Source organism: Enhydra lutris, unplaced genomic scaffold (assembly GCF_002288905.1).
Source record: "Enhydra lutris kenyoni isolate GAN:26980312 unplaced genomic scaffold, ASM228890v2 scaffoldscaffold36, whole genome shotgun sequence".
Classification (NCBI taxonomy): Eukaryota; Metazoa; Chordata; class Mammalia; order Carnivora; family Mustelidae; genus Enhydra; species Enhydra lutris.
Genome location: NW_019154120.1, coordinates 18931536 through 18950017, shown reverse-complemented (window position 1 = coordinate 18950017; position 18482 = coordinate 18931536). Strand labels below are relative to the sequence as shown.

The following is an 18482-nucleotide window of genomic DNA, read 5'->3' as shown; positions in this document are numbered from 1 at the left end:
GAGACGAGAGCCTAGACGACACTTCCCATAGTAAAAATGGCGACCGTGCACTCTTTGCCCACAGTCGACACCGTTCGGTCTCCTTGGTAACGGGCCAGCTTCTCTGGCTCTAGCCTCGGCCAGGCAAGTATGGAAATGATGATAATTTCCCTCCCCCTCATTTTTGCGACAGTTGCAGCGAAAGTCACGGCAGTCGGGTGTCAGCTGATTTACTGCAGCGGCGGCGGCGGCAGCAGCGGCAGCGGCACCTTCCAACCTCCGCGGGGAGACGCCTGCTGGGCTCGGGTTGTGGTTTGTCTACCCGGATTTGAGCGCCCCACGTCTTCCTCACATAACGTCCTCGCCTAGTCCAGCTTTGATCGGGCGTCCGCGGGTGGTGGGATGGACAACATTGCGGCATGAGATGAAACTGTGACAGGTGAGGGGGCTTTCAAACTATCCCAGGGGGAACCCCAGCGTGGGACGTGCCCGCAGTGGAGGTCAGGGGCCGGGGGTCAAGGGTCACAGACCATTCTGGCGGGGGGCCTGCCAGCTGTTCGAGCTCTGCTGATGGCAGTTCTGTTCTTTGCCGAGCGTGCAGGTTCAGGCCCACAGCTTTGTGCCTTTCCCCGGAGCGGGGTTCAGCCAGGGGTCTTTGGGGTCCCTTGGCCTGGTGAATGACATTTTTTTCAGGTGACACTGACTTTGGTTTTGCCCTGATCTCAATGGCAATCCAAAGAGCGAGGTGGTTTGTGTTGATGAGTGGGTGGTTATTGACAGTGCCTTCGGGAAATGTGTTTGCTTTTGGGTGCGCATGGTGTTTCTTTACCTCTTGGTACTCCTTTCCAGCTTGCCCTTGCCTAAAGTGCTAACGTCTGTTAAGAGTTTCATCTTTGAGGTGCCACCTACCTGCCCTCCATCCCTTTACCTTAGGATTTGGTCTAAGGATACCTGCTACTCCCACTGACTTTTGCGTCCCAGCGTTCTGAAACCGTATGTTTGGAGTCAGCATTACCCTGCCCTTGGTTCAAAAATTGCGTTTTATGTTTTGATTCACTTGCTTTGTCAGTTTCTCAGATCTTGGGCAGAATTTGCTGGTTCTTATAGCTTGAAATTATGGCAGGTACGGTTGCATCTTAGACAGCATTGGCCATGTTGATGCTGCGGATTTTAGGATTCAGTGAGAGGAACAGCTTGCTTTCATGATAACATTTGCCATAAGCCAAAAAAGGCAGGCTATGACTCTTTTAGATGCTTATTGCTTAGGACTTTATGGATAAGATGGCAAGAATCGTAGTGTGTGAAAGAGAAACTGAGTTTTTGAAATTTTGGTGTAACAGATTTTCTTGTTTTATAAGCTACTTGTGACAATGGAAGGGAAGAACAGTTTAAAAGTAAAAATAGTGGGGCGCCTGGGTGGCTTAGTGGGTTAAAGCCTCCGCTTTCGGCTCAGGTCATGATCCCAGGGTTCTGGGATCCAGCCTCACATCAGGCTCTCTGCTCAGCAGGGAGCCTGCTCCCCCCCTGCCTTTCCACCTACTTGTGATCTCTGTCAAATAAATAAATAAAATCTTTAAAAGATAATAATAATAAAAGTAAAAATTGAAAGGCCTTTATTTACGAAGAATCCAAAACTACCTTGATTTCATTGAAAATAACAGATCTTAGTTATTTCAAATTGGGAAAACAATATAGATAGTAAATGCCTTGTTAATTTCAGTAAGAGATTATTATAGAGAATTTATTTGCTTAAATATCTCTCTTTATTTCTAAAATACTCAGAGCTCTACTTAAAACTAGGCTATATACACTTTCTCTTATTGCCACCTGTACCTGCTAAATTTGAAAAGAGCTTGAGAGGTAAATCAAAGGGACTGGGCTTTATTTGAGTATCATTGTGGGAACTTATATCTTAAGTAGTGAGTCTTATATCTTATAATTTCCTTTTATTTTTATCTTGGAGGTAAGTTCTGTTTTGAAGCAAAGTAAGTGGTTTATCTATGTAACAGGCTTAGCATTGAACACTTTAAACGTAGTGAGCTAGTTTTTGTGCCTTTGTCATGAGAAGAGTAGGATAACAATTAGCTTTAGTAGTGTGCTCTCTGTTAGGTCTGAGTCTTTAAAGTTTGTTTTGGGCCTCAGGTGAAGAGGATTGAATTACTTTTTCTCAATTCAGTGATCATCATTGACTGTTCAAGGTATGTCTCTTGGTTTTTTTTTTTTTTTTTTTCATTCGCTGTGTTTTATTTCCAATTCCCACACCATTCCCTTGCTCATCAACCCATGAGAAATCATTTTAATATGCATGATGTGTATCTTTATGTTTGTATGTGTTATTAAATGCATATTGTTTTGGATGCCCACATTTTTTATTTTTAGAGATACGGTATATTTTTATGTTCTATATTACATATCACGTATGTTATATAATACTGTATATTGGAAATTTTTTCTCTTCCTACCATGTTTTAAAGATCTGTTTGTGCCACTGTCCATTGCATGTGACTGCTGCATAGTATTTCAGAGATTATATGCATTACAGGTTTCCATCTACTCTCCAATTTGTCGATACCCGTTTTACCTTTATTTTCCTACTGCCATAGAAAATTCCAAAATAAACATATGTCCAAGACTTCTGGATGTGAGATTTACATCCAGGAATGTGATTTCTGGATCATAGGGCATTTCATATATTTTACCAAAGGACTGCTAGGTTGTGCTTCAGAACAAACTGTAATGGTTTGTATTCCTGCAGGCAGTTCTTGGGGATTTCTCTGTCCTTGTAACTCCACTGTTGCTTAGTGTTATCCAGTGTCCTAGTTTTTCCAGGCTAATTGATACAAAGTAAAATCTCATTAAATTACATTTCACTGTTACTAAGGAGTTTGAGCATTTCTTCATGTGCATTTTATTTTTTTGACTTTCCCTCTTGTAAAATTGTTCATCCCTTTCTCATTTTTTTGAGGTTTCATTCCTTTTCTTGTTGATCTGCAGAAGCTCTTGTATTTTCTTAGAGACTAGTCTGTTGAATATGTTAAGTATCCATCTTCCTATTCTATCATTTGTAACATTTTTCATGATGTGCTTCATTGAACAGAAATCTTCAATTTTGGTGTAGTCAGATTTTTAAAAAATTGCCTTATAGTTTGTGCTTTGGGGGTTTTAAGAAGTCTTTCCCCAAATCAAGTCATAAAGTTACTCTTATTTTATGTTCTACTAACTTCATAGTTTTCCTTGAAATATACAGTTCTTTAGTGCATCCTGACTCTTTTTATGTCACAAGGAAGAGGTTCAGTTTATTTCCTGTGTAGTGTGCCAGTTTTCCTAGTGGCATTCTCTCCTTTCCCCTTGGATAAAATGCTACACTTATTGTATATCAAGTTCTCATACATACTCTGAACACTGTATTGTGTTCCTTTGGTTTATCTGTTTACTCTTGCTGTGACACCATGTGGTTTTCACATAATGGCTTTGTATTAATATTTTTCCCCTATGTGAATAATTCTTCCCATTTTGTTTTAGTCTGTGTTTGAAATAATTACAGATCACAGGAAGTTGCAAAAATAGTACAGAGAGGTCTGGTTCCCCCAATGGTTACATTTTATATAACATTACCCAATTTCCCTTATGGTTACATTTTTATCCAACTATATATAGTACAATAGCTAAACCTAGAAATTGACACTGGTGCAATGCTTGACAATGGCTCAAGGCCATTTTATCACCTGTGTAGATACCTGTAACCATCACTGCAGTCAAAATAGAGAACTATTCCATTACTCCATTACCACCAAGATCTCCTTCCCGCTACACCTTTTTAGTCACATCCATCTCCTTTCAATCCCAACCTCTGCTCAGCAATCAAGCTTTCCATCTCTATAATTGTATCTATATAGGAGTGCTGTATAAATGGAATTAACATATGATTTTTTGAGATTGAGATTCATCCAAATTGTTGTGTGAGATAATTTTTTAGATTCATCCAAATTGTTGCATAATTTGAGTAGTATTCCATGGTATATGTGTACTGCAGTTTGTGTAACCATTCACAGGGACATTGGGGCTGTTTCTAGTTTTGGCCATTACAAATAAAGGTGCAGCGAACATTCTTGTACAGAGTGTGTGTGTGTATACAAAGTTTCATGTTTTCTGGGATAAATGCCTTGGAAGGTGATTCCTGGATGGTATGATAAGTGTATGTTTAGTTTGTGAAGAAACTGTCAAAATGTTCTGCAGAGTTGCTGCACCATTTTATGTTCCCACCAGCAATGTACTAGAGATTGAGTTTCTTTGCATCCTTGCTAGCATTTGGTATTATCATTGTATTTTTATTTTAGCTGTTTAGATGTGTAGTAATACATCTCATTGTGGTCTTAATTTGTCCCTCCAAATGGCTAGTGATGTTAAGTGTCTGGTAGGGCAAGTTCTCCATTCTTTGCCCATTTTCCTTTTTTCTCTTTTTTAAAGATTTTATTTGTTTATTTGGCAGAGCGAGAGAGCACAAGCACTGGGAACGATGGGGAGAGAGAGGGAGAAGCAGACTCCTGCTGAGTGGGGAGTCCTATGCAGGGCTCCATCCCAGGACCCTGGGATCATAACCTGAGCCAAAGGCAGACACCTAACCATCTGAGCCACCTAGGTGCCCCTCTTTGCCCATTTTCACGGTTGGTTTAGTTATTTGTGGATTTTTACTCTTTTCTATAAATATTTGGAGCTAGAATTTCTAAAACAACACAACTAGAATTTTAATTGAGGATACGTTGAATATACAGATTTATTTTGGGGAGAATTGACATCTCTGTAATACTAGGTCATCTGATTCAAGAACATTGAATGGTCTCTCCCATTTAGGACTGAGCAGAATTTTGTTGTTGTTGTTTAAAAAAAAATACTGTGCCTAGGGGCACCTGGGTGGCTCAGTGGGTTAAAGCCTTTGCCTTCTGCTCAGGTCATGATCCCAGGGTCCTGGGATCGATCCCCGCATGGGGCTCTCAGCTCAGCAGGGAGCCTGCTTCTCCCTCTCCCTCTGCCTGCCTCTCTGCCTACTTGTGATCTGTCAAATAAATAAATAAATAAAATCTTTAAAAAAAATACTGTGCCTAGATACTACTTTAAAGTAGATTATTGTAGGTAGAAGACAATGCTACTGATTTCCATACATTGATTTTATCTTTGTTGTGTTCTACTAGAGAGAGATCAAAATGCATAGTATAAATCTGGGAATAATTTTAGTGTTTGTTAGTCCTGGAACTAGGTAGTGCCTTTATTCCTGGTTTATGTGTTACATTTCTCTGTGACATTTGTCTGTTTTATGAGACAGATGATTAAAGTAATTGGTTAGTGAGGTTTGTAGGTTCTGTTCCCATTTTGTCCCCTTCATTGTTGCCCTTTATTCAGAGTTCCTAGTCTTAGCTATATGCATGCCATTGATCATAGGCAGAACCAACTGAGAGTTTTTCTGTGGCCCAGTGGAATCCTGTCATCAATAAAAGGATACCTTATGTTCCTACTTATAGATACTATGACTATGATGTCAGCTTAGAACATGAACTCTATTCATGTGGTTCATCTGATTACTTAAAACTACTTTGCTGGTAGAAATTTTTGTTGGAAGGAGAAGCCTGGTATCATGACTGCATCACTTGGAAAGTCCTTGTCCAAGTGGAATTTTTATTTTTTTTTCTATTAACATATATACTATATTCATGAAATATTAAATAGTTTAAATAAAATTAGACATCTTTTCCAAAATGTGTTGATGATGTTTAATGAACATGTAGCGCCTCCCCCCGCCCCCCACACTCGCTCATAGTTGCTTGAATTAGTGGGAATCAGAAAATGATGGAACAGTAAAATGTTAGGGCATTGGTGAGTAGTTCAGGGCAGAGAAAATTTCTGAAGTGCCAAGGGTTATTTTTTAGGTTAGAATTGAAAATTACAGGAAATACATGGCTTTTTAAACCACTGTCTTCCATTTAGCTTGGCAACTGTAACTTAAGACCTTTCAAGCTCACTCAAGGTATTTTACTGGTGTTTTGTCCATACATATTTCTCTCTGAATGTTGGTAGTTAATATATGTCAGTGATAACAGATTGATAAGAGTGTGCCAGTTACCTTCTGTTCTCGCATTCAAGTTATTTATTTGGTTGTCTTCCTTAAGGGCTCTTCTTCTCTCTAAACATTACAAATACAAACAATAAAAACCTCCATTAAGGGGAGTGAAAAGTTCACACTAATAAAATATCACTTTACTTAGTTTAAGAAACAGTTTTGTGACTCATTAACAGGCCTTTGTGAATGTAAAAGGGATTAAAGTAAACCATGTCAGCTAATTAGCTGCATAGGTCCTATGGTATGTCTGGCTTTGTATGTGTCACAGATAGAATGAAAAAGGCTACAATATAGGAGCAACTTGCAGCTGGCAAAAACAATTAGTGTGTTAAGGATTTGATTAGGGAGACTTATATTAATTGCTGACATTGTTATAGAAAAAGTAATTGATAAGCAACTCTTCTTTGAAATCCAAAGTATGTAAGATCAAGATGGATTTTAATTTGTAACTTTTTAAAAAACCAAAACAAACACACTTTATTCAGTACTTGGATCATTTATTGAACAAATATTTGGGTGCCTGCTAAGTGGCAGAAGTTCTAGGCACTGGAAATACAGTATATAGAACAATAAACAAATCATGGAGTTTATGTTATAGTGGGGAAGCCAGATGACAAATAAGCAAAATTTTGGGTATGTTAAAGGATTCTAAGTGCTTTGGAGAAATAAAATAAAATACCGTGGGGATGGTGGATTTTACAGTTTATGTTGGTTAAGGAAGGCCTCCCTGAGAAGATGACATTTTAGCAGAGACCCGAAGAGAGTGAGGGAGTGTACCATGAAGACCTGGGGGACACTTCTGAGATAAGACCCTGCCTGATGAATTGAAGAAAACCAAGAAGGAAAATGGATAAGGAGAGAACTACAGCTTCATTCATGTAGGATAGGCGGTTGAATAGTTTGGCTTTTACTCAGGGTGACACAGGAAGTCACAGGAGGAATTCTGAGTAGCTTTGTGATATGATGTGATTTTTTTTTTTTTTTCCAAGAGTGTCATTTTGGATGCTCTGTTGAGATGGTGAAGGGGACAAGGGTTGGAAATGGGGATACCAGTTAAGAGACTATTGTATTATCCATGATGGGAGTTGCTGGCAGTTTGAAATGGGGTGGTGGTAGTAAAGGTGTAGAGGAGTCTTTGGATACTAGATATCCAAAGAGTACAAAGAGTACTCTTTGAAGGTATTGCCAGTAGAGTTTTCTGATGGATTGGGAGGTGGAATGTGTGTGAGAGAAGAATCAAAGATGATTCTAGGATTTTGGCCTATGAAGCTGTAAAAATGGAGTTGCTATTAAATAAGATGGTGAAGATTGGGGGAGAAGCAAGTTTGGGGAAGAAGAGCAGGGACTTACTTTTGAACAGGTCAAGTTTGAGAAGCTAATTAGCTATCTGGAGGGACATACTGAGTAGGAAGCTGGATAGGTGAGTTTGGAGTCAGAAGAGAGCCCCAAGCTGTAATTGGGCATTGTCAACATGTAGTTGGTATTTAAGCTGCGAGGCTTGGTGAAATCCCTGAAGGAGGGAGAAAGGGAAGGAGTGTTGTCAGGAAAGGAGTCCAAGGACTAAGCTCTTGGTATGCCAGCATTTAAAGGTCAAAAATGAGGAAAAATGGAGACTAAAGCTAGAGATATATCAGGAAAGTGTGAAGACTTGGAGGGTGAGAGAAGAAGTGTTTCAAGGAAGAGGAAGTATGGACTATGCCAAATGCTGCTGGTAGGTCAGGAGAGATTAGGATTAGGACTTGACATCAGATTTAGTGTTGGAGAGGTCATTGGTGACTTGTCAAGAGCAGTTTTGTGACAGGCAGAACACTTTTCTGGAGTCTCTAAGAAGAAGGGTAATGTTAAAAATGAGGGCATTCTGACTTGGAAAGAGGTTCCATATTCCCTTACGGTTTGCAGCTAGTAAACGGAGGAGCTGGATTAGTCCCTCGTCAGTATGACTGTCAGATCTTTGACTTACCCGGCATACCGTCCTGATCCCCAGAATACTGGGAGAGTTCCACTTCCAGTTTGGAAGAGCATGTTTGTTTCTACCTGGGTAGTTTAATTTGTGAGGAATGAGAAACGTCAGTGCTTAATATAGCTTTGATGACGAAGTGAGAGAAGGGAAACATGTAGGAATAATTGGAGACGCAGATGAGATAGAGGCTAGTGGGTCAAAGTTGGTTCTACCAAGTGGGGCCTGTTTTACCTAAGATGTAGGGGCTTGATGGGCATAGTTTGCTTTTAGTTTAATCAGTAACTCTTGAAACTGAGGCAGTTTGGTGATAGAGCGTAAGTTGAGCTCAGATGTCCTGATTGCAGTTATAGAAATTTAGAACATGACTCATGTCTCAAAATCTATGAGTCATTTAAAAAATTGTGATACATTTTTTGAACAGATAGCTCTACGGTTCTTCAAAACCTGACTCTCGTGCATCAGGGCTGTTTGGCAGTAAGAAATAAGTGTCGTCTTCTGTTGCCGTCTGCTCGTTACACATGTCCTTTTTTTTTTTTTTTTTTTTAAAATTTTTTTTTTTTTTTTTGACAGAGAGAGATCACAAGCAGGCAGAGAGGCAGGCAGAGAGAGAGGAGGAAGCAGGCTCCCTGCTGAGCAGAGAGCCCGATGCGGGGCTCAATCCCAGGACTCTGAGATCATGACCTGAGCCGAAGGCAGTGGCTTAACCCACTGAGCCACCCAGGCACCCTACACATGTCCTTTTGAAACAATACTGGAACTCCCTTAAAAAAGGAGTCCTTAGGGACACCTGGGTGGCTCAGTTGGTTGGGCAGCTGCCTTCGGCTCAGGTCATGATCCCGGCGTCCTGGGATCGAGTCCCACATCGGGCTCCTTGCTCATCAGGGAGCCTGCTTCTCCCTCTGCCTCTGCCTGCCATTCTGTCTGCCTGTGCTTGCTCTCTGTCCCTCTCTCTCTCTCTGACAAATAATTAAATAAAATCTTAAAAAAAAAAAAAAAAAAAGGAGTCCTTAAGTGTCATGTTCATTGGGAATTGTTTTCTTGCCACTCAAATAATAAAGTATGATCTTGTCAAGCTAGTGACAAGCTTAGTGTTCAAAAGGTTGTGTCCCTCACAGCTCTTTAATCCGGAAACCTTTTTTTTTTTTTTTTTTTTTTTTAAAGATTTTATTTATTTATTTGACAGAGATCACAAGTAGGCAGAGAGGCAGGCAGAGAAAGAGAGAGGAGGAAGCAGGCTCCCCGCTGAGCAGAGAGCCCGATGCGGGGCTCGATCCCAGGACCCTGGGATCATGACCTGAGCTGAAGGCAGAGGCTTTAACCCACTGAGCCACCCAGGCGCCCCAATCCGGAAACCTTTTGTTCTGAGTAAGCAGCTCGGTAGTTCCTTCAGCATGTTATGACCTGGCTATCTCATTGCATTCCAGTAAACAGTCTTTATGGCCCAGTTCAGTTTTTTTCAAATCTTCAATAAATTGGTAACAAAAATGCAGCACAATGAAAATTCATAATCTTTTTTTTTAAAGATTTTATTTTATTTTATTTATTTATTTTTAAAGTTTATTTATTTATTTGACAGAGAGAGATCACAAGTAGGCAGAGAGGCAGGCAGAGAGAGAGAGAGAGGGAAGCAGGCTCCCTGCTGAGCAGAGAGCTGGATGCGGGGCTCGATCCCAGGACTCTGGGATCACGACCTGAGCTGAAGGCAGAGGCTTTAACCACTGAGCCACCCAGGCGCCCCTTTAAAGATTTTATTTATTTATTTCACAGACAGAGATCACAAGTAGGCAGAGAGGCAGGCAGAGAGAGGAGGAAACAGGCTCTCCGTGAAGCAGAGAGCCTGACTTGGGGCTCGATCCCAGGACCCTGGGATCACGACCTGAGCCGAAGGCAGAGGCCTCAACCCACTGAGCCACCCAGGTGCCCCTGAAAATTCATAATCTTAATGATCACTTCCTTCATCGCTTTGTATTGTGAATTTGACCTGAAGACACTCTTCTGACAAACGATGTAGGAATATTCTATGAGAATCTGAGCTAACCTTTATAGACTCTTCTTTCTTTCATTGTAACTGTGGCAAGCTAAGTTCTGCTATTTACTCTATAGTCCCTGTTACTCATGTTCCCCAGAGGAAGGCGGGTAGTATAGGCCTCCTCTTGTTCATGTGTGCCTGTTCTCATGAGAGAGAATTTGAGTTTGTTATTTACAAATCTCAGGGGCCCTGCCTGAGGGATAGGAAGTACATGTACTGAGATGTTGTTGACCCCCTTATGAAAATGCCTGCGTCCGTGGAATAGAAATACATCTTTTGCATTTGAGAGTTTAAAAAGTAATGTTGAGAGATCAACATTGATATCATACTAGATTTTTCACATATTATTCTGTTTTAGAGCTTTTAGAAATCACGTGAGATGTCAGTGTCACGTGGGATATTGCAGAATACGGTGGTCTTATCAGAGTATCATTCCATACGTTATTGATGGCTTTTTTTTTAAGATTTTATTTATTTATTTGACAGAGAGAGAGAGAGATCACAAGTAGGCAGAGCAGCAGGCAGAAAGAGAGGGGGAAACGAGCTCCCTGCTGAGCAGAGAGCCCCATGCGGGGCTTGATCCTAGAACCCTGAAATCATGACCTCAGCCGAAGGCAGAGGCTTAACCCACTGAGCCACCCAGGCACCCTGGTTATTGATAGCTTTAAAGGAGGAAAAAAAAAAAACAGCACAGTGGAAATATCTGGTAGTCAGCATCTTAACCAAATGGTGTGGGACAATGCGATGTTCCATGCCTCCTGTGGTGAAGTAGTATGAAGTGTGTAGCATCACTTACGATGTATTCTTGCCAGAGATGTTTTACTTGAGCCTAATGATGACTTTAGATCTAAATTCTGGTTTATAGGAAAATAGGAAATAGAGAAACAAGGTAAATGACATCAAAAAAAGATCACACAAATCTAAAATGTGTAACATTTTGTAAGCAATTGATTTTGTTTTGTTTTTTAGAGTTAATGTAAAGGAGATTGGGAGTGTTCTAGAACTAAAGACTACTCTTTAGACATAACAGCCAAATTCAATGCATATAGCTTGAATATTTGCCGGTTTAAAAAAAGCTACAAAAGACATTTTTAGACAGTTGAAGTAATTTGTGGACTGGACAGTTAGGTTCTGTTAAAGAATTATTATGGTGTTGATAATGGTGATTGTGATAATACTGTGTTTATGAAGGAGAATGCTCTTTATTTTTAAGCTCTTTATTTAGTGTTTTGTCATGATGTATGTAGGTTATTTTCAACTGGTTTAGCAACAAAGAGTATGTATATAGGTATATGTATGTATATACATACATATACAAATATTGACACAGGAAATATGATATTTGTTGAGTGATCTTTATACTATTTTTTGAACCTTTTGTACATTTGAAATTTTTCATAATAAAAAATTGGGGAGAGTCATAAGGGGAAAAGTAAGTTTCATCCTGAGTTTTTTATTAAAAGAATAATCAAATTAAGTAGTCCAAATTTAATGAAAAACAGATATAAGATCTTTCCTTGTTTCTTGAATTCTTCTTTGGTTATCTTTATTTCTTTCTTTCTTTTTAAAGATTTTATTTATTTATTTGTCAGCGAGAGACACAGCAAGAGACACAGCAAGAGACGCAAGCAGGGGCAGTGGGAGAGGGAGAAGCAGGCTTCTGGCCAAATAAGGAGCCCAATGCGAGGCTTGATCCCAGGACCCTGGGATCGTGACCTGAGCCGAAGGCAGATGCTTAATGACTGAGCCACCCAGGTGTCCCTCTTCTTTGGCTTTCTGGGCCTTCATATATCTAGGCAGAAGAAAGCTGAAAAAATAGAAAGAGGATAATTGCGAGAAAACTGAAACGGAAACCAAAGGGAGAGGGTTGGGGATTGGCAATTGTTCAGCCATGTCAAACTAGCAGCCTTACTAATGACAAAGCATTCTCTTTTCTCAGGTCTCTCCAAGGCCTTGCTTCTCTCTCTTAGTAATGGAGAGTTCTGCCCTGGAGTGTCCTGTTAGAGAAATTGGTGATCTCTTCATGTAGTGGGAGATCTTGAGATCCTTGGATCTTGTTTGAGGATCGAAACTCAATTACATGAGGACTTTTGTAGCAAGGATGGAAACAGGGAGCCAAAGATCACAGGTTTCAAAATGTTGATTGTGATTAGAATGTCAGAGAGAACTGGATTTACAACCAGGGGCCGGTACAAAGGAGGGTGTTTTGGACAAAAGTGACATGTGAACATGTTTGAAGGATGAAGGCTAATTTAGTAGAAATTAAAATGATTGACAGGAGGATAATTAAGGGAGTAAGATTCTTGAAAGAGTCCAGAAGGAGTCAGATTTAGCAAAAAAAAAAAAAAAAGAAGAAGAAGAAAAAAGATCTTCTCTTGCTTGGCACACCGTGAGAGCTTAGTAAAATGCTAGTTATTGTTATTCTCTGTTTACTCATTCAGGAGATACATACCGACCACTAGTGGAAGTCAGTTACTATTCTAGGTGCTGGTCAGCCGCTGCAAATCCCGCAGAATGCAGTTTGCTTGATAATGATTAAATAACAAAGGTGGTGGGTTTACATAGGTGATCTGGTTTTACCCTTGAGGAACACACACTGTAATGGAACATCAAATTTCTAAACAACTAACTACACACAAGGCTAAGTGTTAAGTACCTGTATATAGAACATGTAGTGAAAACATGTTTGCAGAAATAGTGAGTCATGGGGTTTGGGACAGAGCACTCACAGCAGAGAACTAGCATTTGAAAGATTATAGGCTGCGGATAAATTCTTGTTAAACATTTTTTGGAAACTCCATGTGTGCACATGTGCATCTTTAAAACAAAACCTGGTGAATCAAATAAAATCATCATATCTATTTATTTATTAAACTACATTTTGGAGTACAGTGAAGTATCCAAAGGTGGGAGGAAAACCATAAAACCGATGATTTATCAACAAAATTAGTGTTAGTTTAGTTGCACGTCTAGATGTATATGGATTCACATATATCCTCCTTTTGGCGCTCACCATGGGAGTATATTTTACACACTGCATTGTACTTTTTCTCCCACTATATATTTTGGAGATTATTTCATATCTCACATTGCAGTGTTCCATGGTAAGGTTCTGTCATAATTTATTTAATCCCTGATTGATGGACATTAAAGTTTTTTTCAATATACCCTTTAAAAATTAGAGAAAATTTTAGATTCATACAAATAGAATAATGTAATGAACCCTCTTGTGCTAAAAAGAGCTTTGGCACTTATTTTTGCAGCCTGGGTTCTCTGGTGAGCAGACTTGGAGGTAGAGATTGGCACTAATAAACCTTTAGTAGGGAGGGCTCTTGATATCAGTACCCTGGGTGGGGTGCCTGGGTGGTTGAGTTGGTTAAGCTTCCAACTCTTGATTTTGATTCAGGTCATGGTCTCAGGCTAAGTGCTCAGTGGGGAGTCTGCTTGAGATTTCCTCCTCCCCTAACTGAACCCTGCCCCCAGCTCACACTCGTGCTCACTCTCTCTCTCTCTCTCTCAAAAAAAAAAAAAAAAAAAAAAAAAGGCCAACCAAAAAACCCCCCAAAACGCCCACCAAAACACGGAGTGAGGGGTTTGCGTAGGGGGTGGGGAAGCACAGAAAGCAGGTTCTGCCAAAGAGAGAAGTTGAGTTGTGATGAGTCTCAGTGGAATCTCAGTTGAGCCTGGAGGGTGAGGGGAATTCTGAAGATAGAACGACCCTTTAGGGCTAACTTGATTTGAGGGGGCCTGGTTTTTATGTCCTTGAGCTGATTAGTCGCTGGATATGGGCTATCCTGTGGGAAGGGATGAGAGCTTGGGCAAAGGATCTTCCTTTGGCTAAGGCAGTCCTTAGTGGGGGCAGACAACCCAGGGCTCTCAGCAGCTGGGTTGTAAGTCCTTAACTGCCAGAGGAGGGTCTGGATGCAGACCATCCCTCACACTCGTGATCCTGTTTCACCTTTATCCCTTTCAACATCTCCTCCACCCCATTTCTCCCTCTCTCCCCCATATGCTGCTGAGCTGAGACACATTATTTTATCCATGAATACTAGAGTTCTACTTACCTTTGAGTAACGTGATTTAGAAAAACACATTGATTAACCAGGTTGACTGGACAATGACATTTTCTGGTATATGGAAGTTTGCAGTAAATGAAGATAATACAGAATAGTGAAGAGTAGGGACTCCTGGCTGGCTAAGAAGATAGAGCATGCAACTCTTGATCTCAGGGTTGAGCTCAAGCCTCACATTGGGCATAGAACCTACTTTAAAAAAAATAGTGGAGAGTATTTATTGCATTAGGAATCTGGAGGCCTGTATATGCCTCTGGGCTAAGATCTGTTTGCCATATGATTTTGAGAGAATTGCCAATGGACCTAAATACCCAACAAAATAAAAATTGTTAGATGGTATATGGGCTATAATCTTTCCATTTTTAAATTAGGAAGACAGTTTATTTTTTATTTTTTGTCAACTATAAAAGCCTTTCTTTTAAAAAAGCTTAAATGTAAAAAACAAACAAAGCCATGGAGGTAGACCCATGTTTCATCAACTTACAGTGACTTGATTTACTGAGGCAGGCAAAGGGTGATTGCATTTTTGCTGCTCTTGTAGAACACTTTCTGTTGAGTTCTCTGCTCCCATTTAATGCAAATATTTTCTGAGTTGTAATTTCTCAGATACCAGATGATGCGTCTGTTCCGCTTTTACCTCATTTATGTTATCACTTTCCTTCCTCCCCTCATGTTTCCTCCCTCTTTCCATCTCACTCTGCTTAGAAAGTAACAGTCACATGTCTTTGTCTACAGCCTCTGGCCTTACACATTGCATCAAACCCCATGATTTACTATTTTTCTTTATTGTCTTGTATTTTCTTTTCCTTTCAAAACTCATAATTTTAGCTAAGTTTCTTATCTCTGTGCACTCAGGCTAGTTGTAGTAGCATCGTATTTGTTTCCCTGTCTGTAGTGTTTTCCTCCATGTTAATCTGAAATTTATACTATGTCGCTGAGTTTTAGCATGTCGCTTCTCTATTTAGAGAACTACTTATAGGTCACTAAGTCTCTTTAGTCTGATGCTGCTCAAGACTAATGTGAAACCCTGTAATATCTTCTCCCTTCTCAAAACCTATAGTTAGTAAATTCTGGTTAGGTGTAGAATAATTTGTTTCATGTATTAGAATCCGATGTCTTGATGACTTTACTGGGCATCTGTATCATAATAATAGTCCTTTATGTTGAGGACTTTTAATATTTCAAAATGCTTTTTTTTTTTCTCTTGTCCTCCTAGTGCCCTTGTGTAGAACCTGTATCAAAATCCATGTTGCATCTTTATCAACTTGGTGCTCTGAACACCAGATCCTATCTATTGTATCTCTAAAACAGCTCTCCTCTTCATCTTATTATTGCTGGTCTCACCACTACTACCTTGCATCATGTATTTATTAAAGACCTCATTTATGCAGACATTATGCCAAGCATTATGTGGTGAATACACAGATGTGGTTCTTGATCTTAGGGAACATGAGCATAAAGAGCAGCAGGGGGAGAGTAATAGTCATTTGTTCATTAAACACAAAAATGCAGAAATAAGTAATGAGAGATTGAGATAAATTTCAGTAACATCATTTCTTACTAGCAGTAGTGCAGTAGCCCCACTGGTCTTCAAACCCAGAGTTTTATCCCTATCCGTTGTATTGCAGCTAGAGTGATCTTTCTGAAAAGCAAATTCAGATTCAAAACACTTGACCTGTTTCCTATTGCTGTCAGGTTAAACTCCACATTCCTTCAGATGGCTGATTAAATCCTTTATGATTTGGTGCAAATCCACCTGTTGTTTTTTGTCTCATCATTTGGCCTTTGTGCTCTGAATGCCAACTCTACCATTTTCTCTGTCGAGAAAGAATTGAGCTCTCTTACCTATGGGATTTAGAACATGTGATTCCTTAAGCTTCTTCCTGGGTTAATTCCTACTCATTCTCACCATTATTTCTTCCAAGAATCCTTCCTGGATCCATTAAAGTGTAGGTTAGGATATCTATCTTTTGTGTCTTCATAGGTCTTGAGATTTCTCCTATATGACACTCTGTGGTCATTGTTTGCTTGTATGTGTATAAGTCCCATTGGATAGTTGAATTGTGTCCATTTTATCTATTGCTGTAATGCCATGCTATAGGCACAAAATGAAAACTTGGGAAGTGCTGCTCTCAAATGTATACTAATTATTGTTATTAGGAGACAGATTTTAGTTTGAAAGCTGTTTAAGTATCACATAGGAGTTTGTAGCATTACTTCTAATAAAGTCATGCAGAAGTGAGTTGCCATATTTGCAGATAATAGAATTGTGTCTGAAAAGCATATACAGTAGTTCTTTTATGTTATAGCAGAAAGTCATTGAAAGATCATAACCTTATTAAAAATCCAACTTTATAAAATATGAAATGGCAGTGCTGGAAGAAACCAGTGGATGTGGAAGCAGAATGTGAAGATGTAGCAAAATCTGTCTTTTTAAAAAATTATTTACTAACCATCTTCCATGTGCTAGGTATTTCACTAGTTGCATTACATGTATGGTTTCTCTCAATCATTAGGACAGCTTGCTTGCTTGCTTTCTTTCTTATTTATTTATTTATTTATTTACATATAATGTATTATTAGCCCCAGGGGTACAGGTCTGTGAATCGCCGGGTTTACACACTTCATAGCACTCACCATAGCACATACCCTCCCAATGTAAGACAGCTTTCTTGAAAGAGGGTATAATTGGGGCACCTAGGTGGCTCAGTCATTAGTAAAGGTCAAGCCCCGCATTGGGCTTTCTGCTTGGAGGGAAGCCTGCTTCTCCCTCTCCCACTCCCTCTGCTTGTGTTCCCTCTCTCACTGTGTCTCTCTCTGTGAAATAAATAACTAAAATCTTAAAAAAAAAAAAAAAAAAAGAAAGGAAAAAAAAAAGAGGGTATTATTGTCCATCTTTTACACATGGGGAAGCTGAGACCCAGAGAGGTAACTTTTTCAAGATTCCACAGAAGAGCCAGGATTTGAATACAGTTCTGATTGTTAAGTTCGTTCGGTTATGATTATTTTTATTGTTGTTGACTGAGGTACAATTATATTTCTATACAGAATGAGAAATAGAGGAGATTCATTGAAATAGAGAAATACATGAAATTAAAGCAACCACCAGAGATGACTTAGAGGTAGACATTGAGATCCTTGCTCTTTGATTTTTTTGACTTCAAAAGGATTCAAAATTAATTTTATAAATAACTCTTAGGGAGAAAACTAAGCCTTAGAATTGGTATGATCAAAGACTGCATGATTGGTGGCACAGTGAGTGGTAGCATCTAGGACTCCTGATATTTGACTGTGAAGCTTGATCAGTTAATTTTATTTAATAACCAATCTCTAAATTTAATTTTAAGCAAGATTTTGTTACAAACATGAATGAAAATTGAGCGTTTCTAGTATTCTTCTGCTTCTAGAGGCATCTAGTCTTAGACCCTGTCTATTTATAATTTGAAAGCTAACATTTTTCTTTGATATATTAGTGGCAAAATATGAATATATTGTACACAATATTTTGGAGAGTTAGATAATTTTCTTCAGAGTTTCTATTAAAGTTATGTCATTAATATGACATAACTATGTCATATTAATAATTTGTTCAATCGGGCGCCTGGGTGGCTCAGTGGGTTAAGCCGCTGCCTTCGGCTCAGGTCATGATCTCAGGGTCCTGGGGTCGAGTCCCGCATCGGGCTCTCTGCTTGGCAGGGAGCCTGCTTCCCTCCCTCTCTCTGCCTGCCTCTCTGTCTACTTGTGATCTCTCTCTGTCAAATAAATAAATAAAATCTTAAAAAAAAAAAAAAACTTAAAAAAAAATAATTTGTTCAATCACTTTTGCTTTGGGCCTTTTCCATGAAAATAGGAATTTTTAAAAATCTCAATCCTATTCCAGGACTTGTTTCATTCCCATTTAATATAAAGCTTTTTTGGAACATGTTTAACTCCCTTCATACACTAGGTGATAGTGTTGTAAACAAGGAATGGATTATTAGCTAATTAATAGAGCAGTTGAATGATGATGGTTGGAAAACTGCATACTCTGTATTTTAATTCCTCTTAACTCCCCATGTGGTGCCCATTTCGAGTGTCTTGGCTTATCTGTTACTCAGTTTGAAGAAATTCAAACTTAAGTTCCTGTGTCCAGCCCAATTATAGGGTTAGGTCCTGGCTAATTTGCCCATTTGTTGTTTTAATCAGTCACTTAGACTCGGTTACCAGGTGGAAGCCTCAGTCAGTTCTTCTTGGAGGTATTTGACGTGATAGTCTAGTATCGTAAGCCAGGGTATCCTTTATTTCGTGTTATTTCATTAGTGCCTTTGGTGGCTTTTCTAAAATTTCACC

At 39.4% G+C, this 18482-nt stretch overlaps 1 protein-coding gene across 2 annotated transcripts in view; it reads left to right on the top strand.

The window, feature by feature from the left end:
* The first annotated feature begins 235 nt into the window (after positions 1–235).
* Positions 236–18482, top strand: part of LOC111154249 (WD repeat domain 7) — a 364619-nt gene continuing 346372 nt past the window's right edge. Inside the window, exon 1 of one of the 2 annotated variants that reach the window (XM_022513750.1) lies at positions 236–418. The gene's annotated coding sequence lies outside the window, so the exon portion shown is untranslated. The remainder of the gene's footprint in view (positions 419–18482) is intronic. The other variant, XM_022513748.1, reaches the window with a different exon arrangement.